The sequence below is a fragment of the Tamandua tetradactyla genome, chromosome 9 (assembly GCF_023851605.1).
Source record: "Tamandua tetradactyla isolate mTamTet1 chromosome 9, mTamTet1.pri, whole genome shotgun sequence".
Classification (NCBI taxonomy): Eukaryota; Metazoa; Chordata; class Mammalia; order Pilosa; family Myrmecophagidae; genus Tamandua; species Tamandua tetradactyla.
Window position 1 is genome coordinate 24,060,101 of NC_135335.1, and position 5,000 is coordinate 24,065,100.

At 43.0% G+C, this 5,000-nt stretch overlaps 1 long non-coding RNA gene across 1 annotated transcript in view; it reads right to left on the reverse strand.

Annotated features, from left to right (window-relative positions):
• Positions 1-244: 244 nt before the first annotated feature.
• LOC143646004 (uncharacterized) overlaps positions 245-5,000 on the reverse strand; it is a 7,444-nt gene continuing 2,688 nt past the window's right edge. The window contains exons 2-3 of the long non-coding RNA XR_013157217.1: positions 1,845-1,973; positions 245-333 (exon numbers count right to left, since the gene is read on the reverse strand). This is a non-coding gene — a long non-coding RNA (uncharacterized LOC143646004). The remainder of the gene's footprint in view (positions 334-1,844; positions 1,974-5,000) is intronic.

The following is a 5,000-nucleotide window of genomic DNA, read 5'->3' on the forward strand; positions in this document are numbered from 1 at the left end:
TTACTGCTGTTTGAACGTGTGCTTTAGGGCTTGGGTTAGGGTTAGGGTTAGGGTTAGGGTTAGGGTTAAGGCTAGGTTTAGGGTTAGGGTTAGGGTTAAGGCTAGGGTTAGGGTTAGGGTTAAGGCTAGGGTTTGGGTTAGGGTTAGGGTTAGGATTAGCATCCTTAAGGGAAAGAATGTGAGACAGACACATCATTCGCCTACCTGCTCTTATTTGAGTGAAAACTTCTGTTTCAATTTAAATGGCACCTAGTTGTATACGGAATGAGGAGGTCATTCAGTTCAGGAAGTTAACAGAAAAGGAAGTCCTTTAACCTTCTTGTTGTGACTGGCCTGTAAAACAGTAGCATGGGCAAAGAGTCATTCCATGGTAGTTGAAAGAATTCCGAAAATCAGTATTGGAAAATCAGTGTAATAAGATCGCATTTTAGCTTCATTTCGTTTAATGCGGGATAGCTACCCTGCTTTCTAACACTGTTTTGACACTATGGAAATTTAACCCCAAAGTCCCTAGTGTGAAGGGAGTGAAATGGAAAGAGGAACTCATGCCTTGCCCTTATTTTGTGAGAAAGTGTATCTTGGAGAAACCCAGACTTAGTTCTATTTGGAAGGATTCACAAATCCCATTTTAGAAATCAAGTCAATTAGCGCCACCTGGAGCTTCCCTGCTCTTCTTTGAGTGATAAAGAGCATCCAAACAATGTTCTCCCAAGCTGCTATTTGAGAGCTGTCAGAAAGGGGTTTCGGCAAGGTAGGCGATACAGCAGCAGTGCAAGATACATTACAGTGACGTGAGGGCAAACAGCATCTCGCTAAATCTCACTTCTGCTGTTTGAACGTATGCTTTAGGGTTAGGGTTAGGGTGAGTGTTAGGGCTTGGACTAGGGTTAGGGTTAGGGTTAGTGTTAGGGTTAGGGTTAGGGCTAGGGTTAGGGTTAGTGTTAGGGTTAGGGTTAGGGCTAGGGTTAGGGTAAGGGTTAGGATCTTTAAGGGAAAGAATGTGATACAGACACATCATTCGCCTTCCTGCTCTTATTTGAGTGTAAACCTCTATTTCAGTTTAAAAGGCACGTACATGTACACGGAATAGAAGGACATTCAGTTCAGAAAGTTAAGAGGAAAGGAAGTCCTTTAGACTTCTTGCTGTGACTGGTATGAATAACAGCAGCATGGCTTATGAGTCACTTCATAGCAGTTGAAAGAACCCAGATAATCAGTTTGGGAAAATCAGTGAAATAGATCCAGCAGTAGCTTCGTTTCGTTTAATGCGGGATAGCTACACTGCTTTCAAACACAACTTTGACACTATAAATTTAACCCCAAAGTCCCCAGTGTGAAGGGAGTGAAATGGAAAGAGGACCTCATGCCTGGCCCTTATTTTGTGAGAAAGTGTATCTTGGAGAAACCCAGACTTAGTTCTATTTGAAAGGATCCACAAATCCGATTCTAGAAATCAAGTCAATTGGCGCCACCTGGAACTTCCCTGCACTTCTTTGTGTGATAAAGAGCATCTGAACAATGATTTCACATAGTGCTATTTGAAAGTTAGCAGAAAGGTGTTTCGGAAAACAGACGAAACAGCAGCAGTGCAAGATAGGCTTCAGTGAACTGAGGGCAAAGAACATCTTGCTAAATCTCACTTACTGCTGTTTGAACGTGTGCTTTAGGGCTTGGGTTAGGGTTAGGGTTAGGGTTACGGTTAGGGTTAAGGCTAGGGTTAGGGTTAGGGTTAGGGTTAAGGCTAGGGTTAGGGTTAGGGTTAAGGCTAGGGTTTGGGTTAGGGTTAGGGTTAGGGTTAGCATCTTTAAGGGAAAGAATGTGAGACAGACACATCATTCGCCTACCTGCTCTTATTTGAGTGAAAACTTCTGTTTCACTTTAAATGGCACCTAGTTGTATACGGAATGAGGAGGTCATTCAGTTCAGGAAGTTAACAGAAAAGGAAGTCCTTTAACCTTCTTGTTGTGACTGGCCTGTAAAACAGTAGCATGGGCAAAGAGTCATTCCATGGTAGTTGAAAGAATTCCGAAAATCAGTATTGGAAAATCCGTGTAATAAGATCGCATTTTAGCTTCATTTCGTTTAATGCGGGATAGCTACCCTGCTTTCCAACACTGTTTTGACACTATGGAAATTTAACCCCAAAGTCCCTAGTGTGAAGGGAGTGAAATGGAAAGAGGACCTCATGCCTTGCCCTTATTTTGTGAGAAAGTGTATCTTGGAGAAACCCAGACTTAGTTCTACTTGGAAGGATTCACAAATCCCACTTTAGAAATCAAGTCAATTAGCGCCACCTGGAGCTTCCCTGCTCTTCTTTGAGTGATAAAGTGCATCCAAACAATGTTCTCCCAAGGTGCTATTTGAGAGCTGTCAGAAAGGTGTTTCGGCAAGGCAGGCGAAACAGCAGCAGTGCAAGATACATTGCAGTGACGTGAGGGCAAACAGCATCTCGCTAAATCTCACTTCTGCTGTTTGAACGTATGCTTTAGGGTTAGGGTTAGGGTGAGTGTTAGGGCTTGGACTAGGGTTAGGGTTAGGATTAGGGTTAGGGTTAGGGTAAGTGTTAGGTTTAGGGTTAGGGTTAGGGTTAGGGTTAGGGTTAGGGTTAGGATCTTTAAGGGAAAGAATGTGATACAGACTCATCATTCGCCTTCCTGCTCTTATTTGAGTGAAAACCTCTATTTCAGTTTCCAAGGCACGTAGATGTACAAGGAATGAGGAGCACATTCAGTTCAGAAAGGTAAGAGCAAAGGAAGTCCTTTAGCCTTCTTGGTGTGACTGGTATGAATAACAGCAACATGGGCAATGAGTCACTTCATGGCAGTTACAAGAACCCAGAAAATCATTTTTGGAAAATCAGTGAAATGGGTCCAATAGCAGCTTCATTTCATTTGATGGGGGATCGCTGCCTGCATTCGAGCACTCCTTTGACAGTATGGAAATTTAACCCCAAATTCCCCTGTGTGAAGGAAGTCAAATGGAAAGAAGACCTCATTCCCTGCCCTCATTTTGTGAGAAAGTGTATCTTGGAGAAACCCAGACTTAGTTCTATTTGGAAGGATTCACAAATCCCACTTTAGAAATCAAGTCACTTAGTGCCACCTGGAGCTTCCCTGCTCTTCTTTGAGGGATAAAGAGCATCTAAACAATGTTCTCACATAGTGCTATGTGAAAGCTGTCAGAAAGGTGTTTCGGCAAGGCAGACGAAACAGCAGCACTACAAGATACGTTGCAGTGAAGTGAGGGCAAACAACATTTCGCTAAATCTCACTTCTGCTGTTTGAACGTGTGCTTTAGAGTTAGGGTTAGGGTGAGTGTTAGGGCTTGGGCTAGGGTTAGGTTTGGGAATAGGGTTAGGGTTAGGATTAGGGTTAGGGTTAGGGTTAGTGTTAGGGTGAGGGCTAGGGTTAGGGTTAGGGTTAGGGTTAGGGCTAGGGTTAGGGTTAGGATCTTTAAGGGAAAGAATGTGAGACAGACACATCATTCGCCTTCCTGCTCTTATTTGAGTGTAAACCTCTATTTCAGTTTAAAAGGCACGTACATGTACACGGAATAGGAGGACATTCAGTTCAGAAAGTTAAGAGGAAAGGAAGTCCTTTAGACTTCTTGCTGTGACTGGTATGAATAACAGCAGCATGGGTTATGAGTCACTTCATAGCAGTTGAAAGAACCCAGATAATCAGTTTGGGAAAATCAGTGAAATAGATCCAGCAGTAGCTTCATTTCGTTTAATGCGGGATAGCTACACTGCTTTCAAACACAACTTTGACACTATAAATTTAACCCCAAAGTCCCCAGTGTGAAGGGAGTGAAATGGAAAGAGGACCTCATGCCTTGCCCTTATTTTGTGAGAAAGTGTATCTTGGAGAAACCCAGACTTAGTTCTCTTTGAAAGGATCCACAAATCCGATTCTAGAAATCAAGTCAATTGGCGCCACCTGGAACTTCCCTGCTCTTCTTTGTGTGATAAAGAGCATCTGAACAATGATCTCACATAGTGCTATTTGAAAGTTAGCAGAAAGGTGTTTCGGAAAACAGACGAAACAGCAGCAGTGCAAGATAGGCTTCAGTGAACTGAGGGCAAAGAACATCTTGCTAAATCTCACTTACTGCTGTTTGAACGTGTGCTTTAGGGCTTGGGTTAGGGTTAGGGTTAGGGTTAGGGTTAAGGCTAGGGTTAGGGTTAGGGTTAGGGCTAAGGCTAGGGTTTGGGTTAGGGTTAGGGTTAGGGTTAGCATCTTTAAGGGAAAGAATGTGAGACAGACACATCATTCGCCTTCCTGCTCTTATTTGAGTGAAAACCTCTATTTCAGTTTAAATGGCACCTAGTTGTATAAGGAATGAGGAGGTTATTCAGTTCAGGAAGTTAAGAGGAAAGGAAGTCCTTTAACCTTCTTGGTGTGACTGGTATGAATAACAGCAGCATGGGCAAAGAGTCACTCCATGGTAGTTGAAAGAATTCCGAAAATCAGTATTGGAAAATCAGTGTAATAAGATCGCATTTTAGCTTCATTTCGTTTAATGCGGGATAGCTACCCTGCTTTCAAACACTGTTTTGACACTATGGAAATTTAACCCCAAAGTCCCCAGTGTGAAGGGAGTGAAATGGAAAGAGGACCTCATGCCTTGCCCTTATTTTGTGAGAAAGTGTATCTTGGAGAAACCCAGACTTAGTTCTATTTGAAAGGATCCACAAATCCGATTTTAGAAATCAAGTCAATTGGCGCCACCTGGAACTTCCCTGCTCTTCTTTGAGTGATAAAGAGCATCCAAACAATGTTCTCCCAAGGTGCTATTTGAGAGCTGTCAGAAAGGTGTTTCGGCAAGGTAGGCGAAACAGCAGCAGTGCAAGATACATTCAGTGAACTGAGGGCAAACAACATCTCGCTAAATCTCACTTCTGCTGTTTGAACGTGTGCTTTAGGGTTAGGGTTAGGGTTAGTGTTCGGTTTAGGACTAGGGTTTAGGGTTTTGGGTTAGTGGTAGGGTTTAGGGTTTGG